The 19,717-nt window shown below is 36.8% G+C and overlaps 1 protein-coding gene across 1 annotated transcript in view; it reads right to left on the bottom strand.

Moving 5' to 3' along the window:
• Positions 1–17,561, bottom strand: part of ccdc120a (coiled-coil domain containing 120a) — a 36,658-nt gene extending 19,097 nt beyond the window's left edge. The window contains exon 1 of the mRNA XM_067393508.1: positions 17,271–17,561. The gene's annotated coding sequence lies outside the window, so the exon portion shown is untranslated. The remainder of the gene's footprint in view (positions 1–17,270) is intronic.
• Between the last annotated feature and the right edge of the window lie 2,156 nt (positions 17,562–19,717).

The raw sequence follows: 19,717 nt of genomic DNA, 5'->3' as shown, positions 1-19,717 counted from the left end.
CACTGCTTTAATAGTAGAAATATATGACGTCAATTTGAGATTTCAATTTTATTTATATAGCACATTTAAAAACAACCATAATGTACCAAAGTGTTTAACAATATCAGGATACACAAACAAATAAACAAAACAAACACCGTAAAAAATGTCAAAACTCAACTCGAAATGAAAGCTAAGGAATACAGGTGGGTCTTAAGCAACGACTTGAACATTTCAGCAGTCCAAACTGTTCTTATGTGAACAGGTAGACTATTCCAGAGATTAGGAGCAGCCAATGAAAAGGCTCGATCACCTTTATTTTTTAGCCTGGATCTCAGAACATCGATGAGCATCTGATTGGACGACCTCAGTGCTTTGACAGGAGTGTGGACATGTATAAGCTCTGATAAATAAGAACGCTCCAAGGTGAGATTTCATTTTTAGTTTACTTTGCACTTTAAAGATCTTTTGCTTGCCCAAGTCATATTCACATCTGATTTTTTCCCCCTTCAAATTCACATGGAATTGCCTGTGGGAACTCCGGACAGGAAGTGGACTGCGGCGTGCAGGAAGCACGCTCGTGAAGCAGGAAACCAGTGCGGGAAACAGAAATGGGAGGCTCAGACTGACCTATAACAACAATACGAGCAGAAATCCTCACGCACAAAAACACTCTCACAGGGCACGAGTCATTTCCTAGGATCAGCCGTAAACAAGGAGCACAATGAGGAGAAAGGTCGAAAAACCTCAAAACTGCATCTCACGCCATTTCCTGTCTGCAACCTAAAAAAAACACCAAATGTTTTCAGTTTTGACGCCCAGTGGCGATCTATTCTTTTCAATTCAGTTTTTCATGCACAACCATCAGAAAGTAGTTATTATCTCGGCTGTATGAGATGGGCGGCTCTCTGGACGGCCCGGAGCGGCTCTGTCATTAAGAGTGCATGAATGATGGGTGTCTCTGAAAAATGCAGAAGGTTATAATTATTAAAAAAAAAAAAATCAATAGAGTCATATGTGGAGCTAACCTGGAGAAACTAGTAGCAGATGAGTGAAGCACACGTCGTAATTAAAGAAAACAATAGAACAATGCAGGTATTGTATGTTGCCATGACCTAAACATGCCCATCACACACACTCAAGGGTCAAGAGAGGACAAATAAAAGCGAGTGGGCTGTTAACGTAACACAAATATGTGCGTGTTGCTAGAGCAAACACAGCGTCTTTGCCTGTCTCGGTTTGCCCAGTGTTGGGTTTCAGCTAATGGAGTCACGCTGTTGTCAGTTTGAGCTTGATAAGATCCCTGATCCTGCTGGTGCCCTGCATTGAGGAGATGTTGAAGAACTGCTCATGTCTTCCAGCAATGCTTGCTAATTTTGAAGCTTTCACTGTAGCGTTCACCTAATTCACCAAATGTTTTGATTAAAATTTTTTCGCAATATATTTGCTCTTTCTAAGTTATTTTTTCATATGTTGATCTCATATTGAAATTGAATTTGGGGTATACTAGTATAGGTTTTCATGCTTTAATGTTTAAAATAAAAAACAGCATTGTTGCAGCACCTCTCTTCCCAGTCTGTCATTAACACTCTGTTTAGTTCCTGTCTCTATGAAGCCCCTCCTTCTGAAAAGCACAATGTGCTCTGATTGGTTGGCTGGATCAGGGTGTTGTGACTTGTCAAGCACTTAGAGCGTGTTTTGGAAATGCCACGCCCCTTACCATAACCGTGAGTTTCAGCAAACTACTAACTCAACTCATCCAGACCCCGCCCTTTTATTTTGCATATGCTTCGGGTGGGAATTATTTAAATGAGGAATATGGTGATGGAAGAAATCTCAAGACTACAATTGAGGTGTTTCAGGTAGTTCAGAAACAGTGACACTGATATAGAGAATAACTCCGTGACTTTTTCACAGTTTTCAACACAAAAAAGTCAAAATAATCTCACAGATTTATGCTGAATGAGGGATTTAAGCCATATTTAGAGACCAGAATAGAGACACTTTTGACTTGGGCCAACTAGCCCCCTCACAAAACACCCTAGCAACTGCACATCAGTGCCCTAGCAACCTGCTAGAACACCTTTTAGCAACCACATAGCTGTTACGCTGTTAGCTCCAGTGCTTACAGGTTCTACGTTAGAACGGCGGCTCATTATTGGCCAACGCTGTTCACGTGAGCAGCACAGCGCATCCGTGTGATGCTGACACAGGAGCCGGCCAATAAAGAGCCGGCGTTCTGAACAGCGTATGAGAATGATACAGAACAGAAGATATTGTTGAATAAAGTCGTTATTTTTGTTTTTGCACACAAAAAGTATTCTCGTCGCTTCATAAAATTAAGGTTGGACCACTGCAGTCACGTCGACTGTGTTAACGATGTCTTTAGTACCTTTCTGGACCTTAAAGTGGTGGTTAAATTGCTGTCTATTGAGGAGTCACAGAGCATTTGGATTTCATCAAAAATATGTTCCGAAGATGTTCCGAACGAAGGTCTTACGGGTGTGGAATGACATGAGGGTGAATAATTAATGACAGAAATTTCATTTTTGGGTGAACTAAGCCTTTAATTTAGGGACTATAAATATGCACTAGACAAGCTGTGCGTGTATGTGTGTGTGTGTGTGAGATTCACCAAATGTCATGACAAATGTTCTGTGGTCCTCACAAGGTTTGCCAGCATTCCACTCTCTCATGTCGGAGCCTGTATTATCACTTCTGTTCAGATGTTCACGGAAGCACGATCTGTCCAGTTTTTAGGCTTCCTGCACTCATTCCTCTAACCAACTCTTATTTTCTCTGTAAGCTCGTTGCCTAATTCTTAACATGTCAAGGAGCCATATTGTACACTTTAATTGCATTTTGTAGCATATTTTGAATTTGAATCATGTGTGTATGTGTGTGTACAGTACCATTGAAAATTTTGTTAAAGATTTTTTTATGTTTTTTTAAAAAGTCTCTTCTGCTCTTAAGGCTGCATTTATTTGATCCCAAAGTGCAGTAAATACATTAATATTATGAAATATTTTTTTTTTTTACAATTTCAAATGAAATTGTATACATTTTAAAATATAATTTATTCCTGTGATCAAAGCTGAATCATTACTCCAGTCTTCAGTGTCACATGATCCTTCAGAAATCATTCTAATATGCTGATTTGCTGCTCAAGAAACATTTATTATTACTCTCAATGTTGAAAACAGTTGTGTGCAATTTTTTAAGGATTCTTTGATGAACAGAAAGTTACAAATCACAGGAATAAGATGCATTTTAAAATATATTCCAATAGAAAACAGTTATTTGAAATTTCATACAGCAATAACAACATTACAGTTTTTGCTGTATTTTGGATCAAATAAATTCAGCCTTGGTGAGCATAAGAGACTTCTTTTAAAAAACTTACCAATCTAAAACTTTTGAATGGTAGTGTACAGTATATATGTATAAATTGATGAATATGTTAATGAATTAATGCTTGTGCCATGATAAGGTGTAACAGACAGCACATCCATCTTTCTGTCTTCTGTTTTTCTTTCCTCAGCAAGCTTCTCCTGACTGATCCTTGCAATCATGACCTTGATATTTCACATAACATCAACAATTTCAAAACAGAATGGCAATTTTTTTTTCTCAGGACTGCAGAATCGTCTCCTCTGGGAAAACGGTTTGTACTGAATCTTTCCTTCTTGCAGAAAGTGCTGAAGTTGGGGGTCAGCAGATTTTTTTTTTTGCTTCCTGGACTCTCTGTGACCTCTCTGATCCCAATGGTATCCGACAGACGTGTTTTCTCTTGTTCCGTGCCTTTGTTAATTAATCCCACACTAACGAGGAAGTGTGGACACCGCTGTGTTTCCACATCACCGGACTGCACTGAAACCATCTCACTTTCTTCACAGCAAAACACAACTACACTCAGTCAAAACAGGCTTTTCTAGACTTGGGATTTGGCTCTTTTGGGCCAGTAAGCAACTACCTATCAACTGCTTAGCAACATGCTAAAAACAACTCCAAACCCCCACTCAACCCCATATCAACATTCTGGCTAATAAACTACAACATCCAAACATGGAGGCAGTGAGATTTGCATGGACAAACATCACATTTTCTGCAAAAAAAACCCCATAAAAATTCAGTTATATTCATCTACAACTTGAAATGATACACAAACTGTCATTTTCTCCATGTATAATCAAAGAGAGTGAGAGCACCACAATCTGGCTATCCTAACTTTCGCCTGAAGTCATCCTGATTCAGATAATAATGCTAAACAGATGCATGTGTGGCGTTTGTCTTCCATATGAAGGTCAATGGATACCAAATGGCATCAGCTGAAGTATCTGCATGTCCAAGTTAAGAGTAAAGGTCTGTGTCTATTGCTAATCAAGACATAAATGCCAAATTTAACCAAACCAAAATAACTTTAACCAAATAAACAAAACAAACCAACAATAAACAAAACAGAAAGGAACACATGCAGACAAACACATTCCTAGAAGTTGAGGTTTCCACTGCAGACAGCATATTCCCAAGATCCAAAATTATCAAAATTTCTCTTTTGAGTAAATTTAGTAAACCAAGTATGTCATTTTGTTCAAGCAACATGCAACTTAAAAGGTGAAGTCTGTCGTATTTGTATCTCTAGTGGCAACAAATGGAACTGCAAAAATAATGATTATTTAAAAAAAAAAACTGATTATAATTTAAAAAGATATACATTTAATGTGTTGTTGTGACTTATATATATATATATATGACACACAAACCCACCTCCCCTTACTCTTTTCATTTGCTCCAGATGAATATTGTTGGTGTTACAGGGCTTGAATTTCGGCGTGGGATTGTGCGTATTGCTCATAATTTTACTCATTGCCACAGATTTTGTTCTCATACCCAAAGTGCGCACACATAAAGCCATCTCTCAGTACTAAATCGAGTTCTTTTTCGCTGCTTATTGTACTCAAACAGTCAAATATACACAAAATAATGTCGAAATGCCAGTCTTGGCAAGTATTTACGTAAACACAGCCAGTTATGTTTTAAGTTAACGTAAACAGCTGAGAAAGAAAATGCATGTGTCACAGTATAATGGATCCGTGCGTCAGGTCTTAAAGTGACAGCAGCCTAATATACAGTACCTGCTGCCAAATTATGAGATAGTATAAAAATATCTATATGCCGGTTTTTCCCCATGGTATCGAATTCAAAATTGTGGCCAGTGAAAATGCTGAGTGGCTAGTAACTTTGGAAAACCACTAGCCATAGTGGCTGGTGAGCAAAAAAGTTTACAGTACAAACAGTACAAGTTTACACTTTAAACAGTACAAAACCAATCCAGTTAGCTTCTTATTGATTTGATCTGGTGTACAAATCATCACTGCAGAAACTCAGTAAACTGTTGCCACTTTGGCCTGATTGCATGTTTCTATGTTTAATTGCCATCAAGTCTCTCCGAAACCAAATTCATATTACTAGTGACTAGATTACGTCTCGAGAGAGACTGGGAGTTTCCTCTATTATGAGCATGAAAGTGCAGTGAAAAGAAAACAAACCAACTTCCAAATCCCATAAGGCTTGTAGTCATTTGTCTCTGTTTTTCTCATGCATGAATCAGGTCTTGGCCTTTATGTGCAGGTCAGGTGATGCCAGTGAACCTTTCAGTCATGCTGAACTTTTGGCCCAGTTTATAAAGGAAACACGGGCCATTGAACGTTTACTGCAATGGTTACATCATGCACCATGTGGCTACATCTGCTGAGCTTCCTGGTCATGTACAACTCAACCAGTCAGAGGGGTCTCCAGGGGTCTAGAAAGGAAGCAGTTAGTTCACACGTTGATGCTCTTTGCTTCTCAACACACAAGCACCTTGATGAGATCCCATATCCTTCTATTCCTTACTACTCTCAAAAATCTGTTGTGCCTCCACCCCCGTACATATACTCTCAGCAGGCTGGGCAGAGGCCACATTTCCTCTGACTGGCAGCAACAACAGCTCCGGCTGAGCGGAGTCAGGACGGCTGCAGACAGCAGATGGACTCAACATATGAACCAGCACCCCCCATTTCACAATCTCCATCAGAACCCAAAGCAAAGATCACACATTACAAAACAGGAATTATGTTAGAGTTGCAGAAGGTGACAATATTTTGAGATTCAAAATTTATATAAACCCTGCCCCCAGAAACACGCAACAAAGGGAGTGAGGCCATGTTGGGCTGCTTTAAAGAAGAGGAAGAGTTGTTAGTAAAGTGTTGTTGACTGCTTCACAAACGAGGGTCAATTCAACACTGGTTTTGCACAAAAGATGAACATGACGGCACATGCTAGTGGATGAGTTGAATCAACTCCACAGCAACTACATAAATTTATCCACTAACCATTCAGAAACGTCCAGTTTCATTCTAAAAGTTGTAACTTCTTCCTGAGTCTCTCCATCAGTGTCGACTCCGGTTTGAACAATGTAAGGCTGAACACCGTTACTGACAATCCTCATTTTGGCTGCGTGAGATTCTCCAGATTTGTCGTTGTTGAGCAACCGAAGCGTGAGCTGTTAATGCTCTGCCCATTTCTGGAAAGGGGCTGGGAGCAGCAGCTCATTTGCATTTAAAGGGACACACACAAAAACGGCATGTTTTTGCTCACACACAAACAGGGGCAAATTTGACAATAAGCTATAATAAATGATCTGTGGGGTATTTTGAGCTGAAATTTCACAGACACATTCTAGAGACACCAGAGACTTATATTACATCTTGTGAAAAGGGGCATAATAGGTCCCATTTAAATATTTTTAAATATATTCAAATAAAAAGTTATTTTAGTTTGTAAATGTATTTATTTTAAAATGTACTTTTGTACTTTTTTTAAATTGTACTTTATGTATACAGCCTTGGTGAGAATAAGAGACTTTCAGAACCATTAAAAAAAAAAGTCTTATTGTCCCCAAACATTTGATAGTAATAATAGTATTTGTGAAATTCACTACCAATTTTTAGGAAATCTCTATAAAGGATGGCAATCTGCTATCACTTACAAAAATACAGCATTCCAGCAAACTTCTGCTTAACCATAGATTTTCTACAAATTAACTCCAAATGCTTAAATTAAACAGTTTTTACATGTGCATCAAATTTAATTTTTGGATCTGCTATGCCACATTAAAATATTCTGTCAGACGCTGACATTCATGCAGATTTTCCATCACATTTATGATGTGGCATGTATGCATATCTGCTCTTTTTAAGATGCTTAAGAGATGTGCACACAAATATGTGGTTAAAACAGAACACAATGCTTTCCAGATGATGCACTCGGTGCCTCTGCATGTTTATCAACATTAACAAAAATGAAAAGTGAAGCATGTTGGACATGCAGAACAGGTGTGAGGGTAAACATGGAGCCCAAATTTAGTGTGAAGAGAGCCAAAGCCCTCAGTGTGCTGGCACAATCAGGACCATATGCATTCATGCTCAAAGGTCACGTTTGGTCATGATGCTGGTTTTATCAGCACAGTCTAAACATGCTACAATGTATTTTTTTCCATTAGCATAGATAGTGAATGTCCTGAGTTCACCCAGACCATCATTGGAAACTATGCAACAAAACAGAAGTCAATCACAAATCTTCATGTTTGCAACATCAACTATAAACTCATTAAAGGATTAGTTCACTTCAGAATTAAATTTTTTTGATAATTTACACACCCACATGTCATCCAAGATGTTTGTCTTTCTTTCTTCAGTCGAAAAGAAATTAAGGTTTTTAAGGAAAATATTCCAGGATTTTTCTCCATATAGTGGACTTCAACAGTTACCAACAGGTTGAAGGTCCAAATTGCAGTTTTAGTGCAGCTTCAAAGAGCTCTACACTGTCCTAGATGAGGAAGAAGCATCTTATCTAGTGAAACGATCTGACATTTTCTAAAGAAATTAAAATTTATATGCTTTTTAACCACAAATGCTCATCTTGCACTGCTCTGCAATACGCCACGCATTACGTAATCACGTTAGAAAGATCACATGTGACATAGGCTTTAGGGCGTAAAACTCTCATTTTCTCTATCATTCTTTGTAAGGGTCAGAAAGCTCACGGATTTCATCAAAAATATCTTAATTTGTGTTCCTAAGCTGAACGAAGGTCTTACGTGTTTGGAACGACATGAAAGTGAGTAATTAATGACAGAAATTAAATTTTTAGGTGAAATAACCCTTTAACTGGGATTCATGCTGGTTGCCTCAAGAAGAAAAAAAAAAAGGCACACTGGCATCCTGGCTTCATTTTCTTGATTTTAAACTACAAGAGCGCTGAACACGTTTTTCCAGCGTGCTTGTAAAAACAACAAGTGCACCATCACAATTACGTCCCCCACATGAAAACCTAATCATAGTCCTATTGTTAGAGCACGGACGATAAGTGATGCTTTAATCTCACATCCAAAGCACATAAGACTCTTTCAAGTCAGATGATGGGTAGGAAATGTAGTCCCATGGGGGACAGATCGCAACAACTACCTGTACATCTGGAAGACACATGTTGCACAAACATTCGTCTAAGGGCATCTACAACATCCATCTGCGAACCTCACAGGAGGCATCAGCAACAAAAGCCCTGCCTCTGAAATCTGTTCCACATTGATTTAGAGCCAAAGCATCATATTAAATAAGCATTCAAGATAACAACACAAGGAAGACGCCTTCAGAGACTCGATGATTCTGGCAGCGGTGGTAAGAGCAGCACTGCTGAAGCACATAAAGACCACACAGGGATTGAGAAATGTATCCGAACCATCAATAGTCTAATTCAGGCTTTCATAACGGCGATTCAGAATGCAAGAGCTGCTCGGAATCTGAACATTGTGTGTGTGCAGCAACATTTTTTATGGGCTCCTGATGCCTGAAGAAAATTTACAGCTTTCTTTGATGTCTTTGAACTCGGGAGTGAAAATTTGAGCAATGAATCAATGCAGGCAGAGCAGAACACATTAAAAATGATGACAACTACTTCTGCAACAAGTAGGACTCGGGAAACGCAGCAAAAATGTTAAATTGTTGAATAGAAATAAAGTTGAAATATTTTTAAATTAATTTTAGTTTTTAAAAAAAAAATAACTAAACCTATAAAAACATATTTGTTCATTTATCTAATAAAATATTAGATAAAGAAAACAAAAAGTTGAACTAAAATTACAGACGGAAATTAAAACTAAAACTGAAATAATAAATTAAAACTAAATTGTAATTTTTAAAAATAAAAAAAGCACATAAATTACGAAAATTTAAACTAAGGGGGTATTTATACAACACCATTTTCAACTAAAAACAGAAAACATTTTATGTCTTTTTGGCTGTTCATTTACGACATCGGCGTTTTGGCGGCCTGAAAACGCAAACTTTTAAAACGGGTTTCACAGTAGTGCAAGTTTTTGAAAACGATACCGTTATCATTTCAGTGTAAACTACAAAAATGGGGAATTTGTGAAAATGTTGACGTCATGCGCACGCGTATTACATGTTCAGTCTATAGGTGTGTAGTGTTTCTTTACAAAGTGACATCGCCAACTACTGGCCTATAATAATAATACAGCATTTTAAGTTGTTTTCACTGATCCGTGTGAACAGAGAGAGTTTTGACAATGTTGTCTTTTGTACGCGCTAGAGCTGCACGATTCTGGATAAAATGAGAATCACGATTTTTTGGTTTTAAATAAAGATCACGATTCACCCACGATTCTGAATATACAACTAAACAAAATAACATAATTTATAGGGCTGCACGATTTATCGCAATTTTATCGCACGCAATTTGGCAAAAGCTGCGATTATTTTATGCACAGCTTGTCACAGCTGTACGGCTCTGTGATCAGTTGTAAATGTTTCTTTATCTGAAAGCCAGAGGTCGCTCTTGCACAGAAACTGCAAATACGCCCTGCTGCCGAAGTAGAACACGCGTCATTCCAGGAAATCCCATACTATCGCTGTAGCTGAATAAACAGAAGATTGAAATGTTTTGATTGATTTAACATGACTGAAACGTTTTGATAATGAACACACGACTGCCTTATTCTGTGTAAGAAGCCACATAACCTCACAGAAGGACGCTCAACTGTCATTATGAAGTGATTTTGGAGTAAAAACCATGTTATTAAATGTTGTCTTTTGTTGGACAAGATGTTAATAAATGCTTCTCATGTCTGGAAAGATGTTTTGACGTGTTGTTTTTTCAAACACATTATAAGTGATTCAAACTCTCAGTACTTTCAGATGGATTAGCATTTGGAGCCATAGTTCATTGATAAGCCGCGCATAAAAAAAATAATCGCTGTTTTGCAATTTCATAATCAAATCATTTAAGTGCGATTTCAATGTTTTTTTTTTCTGATCGTCCAATTAATCGTGCAGCCCTAATAATTTACTAGAGGTTCTGACAAAATATGAATTGATGGATGAATTTTAAGGAATTACCCTATTTAAAAAAATGGTTTTGAATGAATTTAATGACTCATTAATAAATATCTGTTTCATTACTAGATGAATCAGTGTTTTTGAACAAATCTTTTGAATGAATGATCCAATGACAATACATTTTTTAACAGTCACTTGTTGCCACCTAGTGGCGTAATTTGTAATTGATACAACCTTTATTTGAAGCACCAAGTCAGTTTCAAATGCTGTCTTGCTCTATTTTGATCGCTATGGTAGACATCAGTGTTTATATCCTAAATTTAAACTTTTATCTCAATACCTCTGTGATAATTTGAATACTTAACTACTGTGTGGTTCAAAACTGCTCTTTCTGGCTCAGTGCAGCAGAACAAACACAGATTTGAATGTTTAGGTATGATTTTGTCAAAGGTCTAATAGACACGGGCGAATCGTTGTCATTAATAAAATCACGTGGGTGTTTAAATCGACATTGCAATCTTTTTATGATTAATCGTGCAGCTCTAGTACAAAGGAAACATTTTTTTTTTTTTTAGTACATTGTTGTTGTGTAAACGTACCCCAAAATATAAAAGGAAACCTGAAAATATAAAAATAAAAGCCAAAATTATAATTATAAAATAACACTGGTTCTAAAAAGTTCCAAGTGTGTTGCTATGTAGTTGCTAGAGTGTTTCTGGTGGTTTCTAGTTGGTTAATTACTTGTCCAGGTCAAAAGAGGCCATCAAGTCTCTACGATAGCTCCAGTCCCACATTCAATGCAAGTACAATATGTGGGTTTTATCACAAAAATCAAAGTAATACAAAGTAATAGCTCCTACAATGTGAGCCATCATTCATGTTTCTAACAATAAGTTATACTTGGGGTAAGTAATTTTAACAAACCCCTAACTCCAAGTATGAGGACTAGTAATTGTCGCAAGCATCATTTGCTAAGGCTTATTAAAGTATTTAAATAAAATGTTTATTTAAAAATTTAGTGGTGCTTTAAAGAAAATTACAGAGACAAAGCAAGAAGTGCAGATGTATCCAGAAGGAGAGAAATGAAAGAGCATTGAAAACATGAGATAATTATGAGCGGATTAGACCTCAAAGAGAAACACATGGGCTTTAAAGAGACTGGGCTCATTCAAGCAGCTGGAATCATACGGATGCAAATTGGAAACTCATTTGAATATACAAAGCCAATGGGAAGGATTTTGTATATTTGTGTGTGTGAGTATGTGTTTGCATGAGTGTGATTGTGTGTGTGAAGGTGATCTCATTCCTTTTCAGATCAATGTTCCACTTCTGACACCTTATGACTAGTTCACACTCATTTTCTCCACTATAAGATACTGAGGTTGTGAAAAGATTCAGATTCCGATGGTGAGTCAAAGAGCCGGTTGGATAATTGTGTACTCTGAGATCATTCTGGGTTAGGCTGGACTGCAGGCGTCAGCTCTTTTGTGCGCTGTACATACGCCTCACCGCTAAAAGTCACTCCACCCGCCAAACACAAAACTAAAGAGAGAAATCACACTTGAATTGAGGTTTTGATCGGGCACAAAGGTGGAAACCACCCTGTCCAGAAGTGCTGCTGATGGATAAACAGCTGAATATAACTGAACAGTGATTTTTTCCAATGTTAAAATATACAGAGACGACTTGTAAACTGATTTAGTTAAGGGTTGGATTTTCCATTTGTCACAAATAATGGCGGATGAGTAAAGTGTTCAGGAAACCTTCACCTTTAAAGTACTCCCAAGAGGAAGTAACAGCATGACCTATTGATGATCGAGACGAGCAAATATATGAGTCAGAAAAAGTAGAAAAGTAGCCTATTATCATAAATGTTAACAACTTAATCACAAGTACAGCACTGTTCTGTCACGCACTGGCATTCCATGCTGCAAAGTAATATGTGCACATAATAAGTGATATAATATGCTAGGTGTCTTTGGGAATGCCCCACATGGCATCGCAATGAGATCACATTAAACAGTTGGTTTTCTGGTTTTGGGCCATCTGCATAAAATGCTTTCCTTACTTTGAAATCTGTGACAAACCACACCACATTCAGCATTCATATATATATATATATATATATATATATATATATATATATATATATATATATATATATATATATATATATATATATATATATATATATATATATATATATACATACATACATATATTATATATTATATATATCATATTATATATTATTATTATTTATTTATATTTTATTTTCAGGATGCATGGATGCATAAATTAATCAAAAGTGACAGTTAAGGGTTCGTTCACCCAAAAATTCTGTCTTTAATTACTCACCCTAATGTTGTTCCAAACCCGTAAGACGTTCGTTCTTAATTTGTGTTCCGAAGATGAATGAAAGTCTTACAAGTTTGAAACGACATGAGGGTGAGTAAATGATGACCGAATTTTCATTCTTTGGTGAACTAACACTTTAAGACATTTTTTAAAGCTACAAAAGATTTAAATTTTTTTTAATGTTGTTATTTTGAACTTTCTTAAGCAGCACAACTGTTTTCAACATTGATCATAATAAAAAAATGTTTCTTGTGCAGTAAATCAGCATATTAGAATGATTTCTGAAGGATCATGTGACACTGAAGACTGGAGTAATGATGCTGAAAATTCAGCTTTGCATCACAGGAATAAATTACATTTTAAAAGTATATTCATATAGAAAACAGTTATTTTAAATTGTAATAATATTTCTAAATATTCACTGTATTTTGACCATATAAATGCATCCAAAAAGCCATACTTCTTGCACAAAATGAACACAAACAATTCTTATTCAAAATGAACTTAACATTTTTAGTTCCAGTTCCCAAATACGTTTAAGGAGCCATTACTGTAAGTAACACATGGAGGTGCTGACTATCAAACAAACTAGCATCACTAACAACAGCAACAACTCAACAACTGGACGAAACAGGCTCCAGTTCACATAATTGCTTTCAGCATCCAGTGCGGGGGGAGCCACAACATGAACATGAGAGCATGTCATTAAACCAGTCAGTTGTCTCACATGTGGTCACTGGATTCACGCCCATCAGCAATGTCATCCATGTTTGTCACATTTGCTGGCGATCCTGTGGGCAGCTGATTATGGGAGGTATGGAGCCACAGTCCAACGCTGTTGTCTTGGCATCCTGATACTGACCCTATAAACCGGCAGAAGTGGGGCTCTCACAGCTGCTTCTGTGCTGTTGGCAAGCTGTGTTTAACATAATGGGGATAATACTGCGCATCAACAACAACTTCATACAACTACATCAATACTTTGGCTTGCTTAGTTGGAGTTTAAAAGACACTTTATATTCAGTAATATTGTTGATTTGACTGACATTATCGGGTGAGAACAAAACTTGATCTGAATTGAGCTGGATGATGACACTACCGTCTTCTGCAGAGCTGCTTTAAGCTCCTGATATACTGATATGACGTCACTTTGAACAAAATTAGGCCAAAATGAAGTTTGCTTGGGGTTTCCAACTTCGCTATGGTCATATTCAGGGCCTTTATAGCTGAATCAACTTCATTTAATAATTGATGAATTCTGCAACATCAACACTGTTATTGAACTGAACTGAATCAACACTGAACTGACTTGAGCTGAATAATAATGACACTATTGTCTTTTTAGAGCTGCTTCACATGCAGCAGAATTTGAATTTGTCTAATTTTTGTCTAATCACTGATTGTTACACTTTCAGATCTGTATTGTATAAAGTGCTATATGAAAAATGTGACTTGATTTGTTAGGTTACTAGGGTGTTGCTATGTGGTTTCCAATGTGTTCTCATTTCAGTTATTAGCAAGAATCATTCATGTCAGTTCCCTTAAATGGTGCGAGACAAGTTATGTAATATATAAAATTGTATATATAATATATATTTATAAAAGTTATGGTCACACTTTAGTTTAAGGTCCAGATCTCACTATTAAAGGGTTAGTTCACCCAAAAATGAAAATAATGTCATTAATTACTCACCCTCATGTTGTTCCACACCCGTAAGATCTTCATTAATCTTCAGAACACAAATTAAGATATTTTTGATGAAATCTGATGGCTCAGTGAGGCCTCCATTGACAGCAATGTCATTGAAAATTTCAAGATCCATAAAGGTACTAAAAACATATTCATGTGAGTTCAGTGGTTCTTAACATTATAAAGCAACAAGAATATTTTTTGTGCGCCAACAAAAAAACAAAATAACAACTTTTCAACAATATAGTGATGGGCCGATTTCAAAACACTGCTTCGGAGCTTTACGAATTGAATCAATGATTCGGAGCGCCAAAGTCACATGATTTCAGCAGTTGATAGGAGATCTGATTCACTGATCCGATTCGTAAAGCTCTAAAGCAGTGTTTTGAAATGGCCCATCAATATATTGTTGAAAAGTCGTTATTTTGGGGTTTTTTTGGTGCACAAAAAATATTCTCGTTGCTTTATAATATTCAGATAGAACCACTGAACTCACATGAACTGTTTTAGAACTTTTATGGGCATCTGAAAGTGTTATCTTGCTGTCTATGCAGGCCTCACAGAGCCATGGGATTTAATAAAAAAAATCTTAATTTGTGTTCTGAAGATGAACGAAGGTCTTAAGGGTGTAGAATGACAAGAGGGTGAGTAATAAATGACTTTATTTTTGGGTGAACTAACCCTTTAACTATAACTTTTGCCTCAGTAAACTCCCAATTACTGCTTATTATTAGTTAGTAAGGTAGTTGTTAAGTTTAGGTATTGGGTAGGATTAAGGGATGTGAAATAAGAATAATATTTACATATAATTTATACATATGGTCTTTATACAAAAATATCTGACAAAGCCAAAATATCAAATATGTAATAAAATATACTGATTAAACAATTTAACATTAAAATACACAGATATTTTATTGAAATCATAGGGTTTATTGATTCATATATCCAACTCTAAGTATAGAATAGTAATCGTGATGTTAACACTGCTAATAAAAAAATATATACACAATTAAAGCAGAAATAAGTAACTTTTTTATCTTCATATATGGTTTTCTAAGTCCTTACGATGGTTAATTGACTAGTGGTGTGTTTGAGGTGTCTCTGGCACATCTACGCCAGAAAACAGCACTTGCAAGTTGAGCTGCATCAACCCGACATAATCTCGCCTCATGTTCACGCGAGAGTGACAAAATGCTTTACGGTAATTCAAAAACATTGTATATATTATGACTTTATAAGACATTTTCAAAAATTACCCACTTCCATCGAGATTTCTTTTACTGTATTTGCAAAACTACTGCGCTGGTGAGCGTTAGTCGTAGTCCAGAGCTGCGCTTGGCGTATTCACGACAGTGTGATTTACTGAAGGAACCTGTAGGGGGAGCTTCGCAAATCTTACCGAGTTCCGCTTTAATGCGGCAATAATTTGATCAGTTTGGGTTTGTACGTTACAGGCTCATTGTCAGATTAAAATCTTTCATTTTTAGCAAATTATTCTTTTTGGACACAAAAATTATAAATATATCACAGATTCAGCAGAGCAACATTTGCTGAAAATGAGGAAGTGAGCAGGAAGTTAAATAAAGTGGCGACACAGAGGAGGAAGGTTATGTTGTACGTACATTCATTAACCTGATTGATTATAAAGACTTAATGCATTAAATCAAGGTTTTGTTTGGGTCTTGTTTTTAATGAACTGACTCTTCCTGGACTCAAGAGGTTATCAGTGTGTTTGTTTGAGTGAGTGTGTGTGTGTTGAGCGTGGGGATGTGCCACAGACGGGGACTGGTTTCTAGGTAGCTCTTCAAACACTTCAATAATCTCCTTCAGCACAAAGCAACAACAAACTTCTCCAAGTGACACTCCAGGCAAGTCAACTCAGACTTCACTGGCAGATTTTTTTTTTTTTTTTGCCTGGAGTGATGGCTCACAGACACAGTTTCAAAGAGCAAGATTTCTAAAACACAAATGATTAAACATCATATGATTGCAATGACAGCTGCTCAGTGAAGAAATCAATATTCTTGCAAAAAAAAAGGAAAGAAGACAGCCACAAATAAACTCATTGATAAGATTACGTCAGCTGATCAATATTCGCAAAAGATTGACAGTATAAAGTCTAAAAGTTCTATCTTTTTTAGGATAAATCTTCAGTGAGGTTCACCGCGAACCAAACCATACAACGGCTTTCTGTGCAAAAATCACCACCTTGAAAACGACGAGCAAATTTCTACCACTCAAAATGGCTAGTGTGAAGACCAAGTCCCATAAGGTCTTGTTAGTGCTGCCGGCCGACCATCCAGCTAGTCCAACAGACACAACACATCGGGCCGAGCACCTGATAAATTAAATAATAATCCTGTCATCACATCCTCTTCCCTGAAGGGCTGGATTTTCTGCTTCATAATGGTCTTGTACAGATGTATCCGGAGCTCATGCCCATGCAAACAGAGGGCTGTCATTAAACTTTGTAACATATAGATCATATCTCTATATTATGCCTTGCAAAAAGTGATTATTTAAAAGAGAAGCGCTGAAAAAATCACTTCAAGAAGTGCAAAATACAACAATGCTGCCAAATACAATTACAGGCTGTGTTTAACTGCACCACAAAATTATACATTAAAGAAAACAAAGATCACAACAAGCTGTTATTATGATGGAAGTCATAATGACATGATATTATATTTATGTTGCTTTCTAGTCCCCTTACAAAAACGTACTGCATGGCACTATAGTACTACCATGTTCAAAATACTGGTTTGCTGTCATGCATTTAACACTTTTCTAATACGCCTAGGCTTATTGGAGAGATGTTAGAGATGTTATATTAAAAATCTTACCTGTAACATTAAATGTTTAGTCCTGATTTGCTCTTCTGTGTGAGTTTAAAGGGAAGTCAGTCTGGTTACAGTGTATCATGCAGCAGTTGTCTGTAAGTTATCCTTATCAGAGCAGGTAAAGCCACCGGCAACTGGTTTGCTCAATTTCGAGGTGCAACACGCCAAAACAAGCAGCTGTCAGTGATGAAATCATTTCACTGATGAAGTTAAAACGGAAAAGTTGTGTGTGAAGCATAAGCCATTAGTCCAATGCTGAGCCATACAGATTCAGCGCAGATTTTCGCTCTGAACTCAGCGCACTCCCGCGGACCGAACCAAAAGCACGCGCAGGGGTAAGTGTTAAAGGCTCGGTTTATGAATATTAATTAGAGTAACGTGACGTACGCCAGGTAGGCCGACCTAATTGGCTGAAAGGCAGACGTTGGTAGGAGGGCTCTAGTCTGCGGGGCCAAATCATTGGCTGGAATTATGAATATTTAATAAGATTACGTAACACGACGCTCCAAGAGAGTTACCAAGCAACAGCTGAATACTAAAATTAATATTTATGAGGTAAGACTTCAGCATAGTTGTAATTCACGTGAGGAGATTTAAACTTGAGGATTTTTTTTTTCTTTAAATGCATCGACGTTTCTCGTCTCTTAAAGGGATAGTTCCCCAAAAAATAAAAATTCTGTCATAAATTAATTACTCACCCTCAAGTTGTTCTAAACCTGTATGAGTTTCTTTCTTCTGTTGAACACTGACTTCCATAGTATTTTTAGTATTATTATTTTTTTTAAATATGGAAGTCAATGGGGACCAGAAACTGTTTGGTTACCTTCAAAATATCTTCTAGGTTCCACAGAACAAAGAAACTCATACTGTTCATAATGCGTTTATTAAAATGTATAATAATAAAAATAATTCATTATTAAAAATAGCCTAAATCATTGTGATATTGGATTTGTGGCCAGGTTTTAGCAAACATTAAATTTATGAAACACTGTTTCTTCAGATTGTTCAATAATTCATTTTTAATAATAGAACATATTATTTAAAATGAATAATAAAACATTCCTGTAATTATGCGTATCTGTAAATACCTTTTCACACCCAATTTCATATTAAATGTCTCCAACACAGCTGTTGTGCTTTCCATTGAATGTGTGTTTAAATTACTCATGACTCTTGAGGTTTCCAAGACGTCTAAAAGAAAGTAGAACAGCAGCCTCATGGTAATCTAGGTGGTGAAAACTGAGACTATGTTTCGGCTACCTTCAGTTTCCCTGAGGGACAGAGCTGTGTCTTCATTTGCAAACCAATTGGCTTTAAGACAGGATTTCTATTCACATGTAAAAGATGTCATCTACATGAAACAACAGTTTGATCTTTTCAGTTGCCCAGAGCTCATATTACAATGAAAATGCAACAAATAAGTAAATAATACAGAATCATGTTAAATGTTGAAGAAAAAGAAACATTTTTTAGAGCAACAATTTCCCGAAATAGAGATTTGACAATGTGACAACTTCAATATGCATAGCACTCTTTTGCTTTTATTTTATGTTATAGTTTTGTACTTTGCCAATAGTCTATTATATCTTAGTTTTCTTATACTTTTTAATGGATATTTCTCATTGTATAAAAAATGCCTTGAATACAAGCACCAGTTGTTAAAAAGGACCTTGTTACATATAGAAAACAGCCACGGTTTGCTGTTAATGTTCCTGAACTGTGATTTTCACAAGTAAGTGACAAATGCATCACCATATTAAATAAAGAATGAGTAAATGTAAACATTATACGCAATATAATTCATATCAAATTTGTCATTTGAGAAGACCATGATATCAGTGATCCATAGTTAACATTCATAAAAGGATTTTGTGAGCAAGTTTTCTGCCTTTAATCCAGACGTTTTGATCTCATCCAGTTACTTTATTATACTTGACTTAGTCCGACCATATAATTAGACATGAAGCGATTACAGATGGCTTGGGTTGTAATGGTCAGTGTGGTTAGCGAGAGCAGCTCTTCTGCTGTACAGGAGAGCCTCGTCGCCTGGGATTTCCATCAGTGCTGCAGTTTAATTTGAGTGTGAGGATTTCAATGAAGGGAAGTTCAGCTGGGGATCAGAACAAAGTGCATCTCCTGCCCTTCCTGGAATTCTCCACAAGAACATTCTCACAACGAGTCCCGGTGAAGGAGAGAGAGAGAGTTAGAAACCCTGCTGGGACCAGACCCCTCTGCCTCTTCATCAATCACTCCACAGGACAGAACAACCGTCTCCTCCTAATGAGACTGACAATACTGCACCGGTGTCTGCAGTGTCACGGCTCCTGGCTTGCGCTTATCCAATTAACCATTACCGAAAGCTCAAATCAACATGCCAGTTTACAGTCTGGAATTCTAAAGCTAATGTGAAACTAATGCAACATACAGTACACACTCTTAAAGACCATATG

The sequence above is a fragment of the Chanodichthys erythropterus genome, chromosome 9 (assembly GCF_024489055.1).
Source record: "Chanodichthys erythropterus isolate Z2021 chromosome 9, ASM2448905v1, whole genome shotgun sequence".
NCBI lineage: Eukaryota > Metazoa > Chordata > Actinopteri > Cypriniformes > Xenocyprididae > Chanodichthys > Chanodichthys erythropterus.
This window is presented reverse-complemented; position numbering and strand designations above follow the sequence as displayed.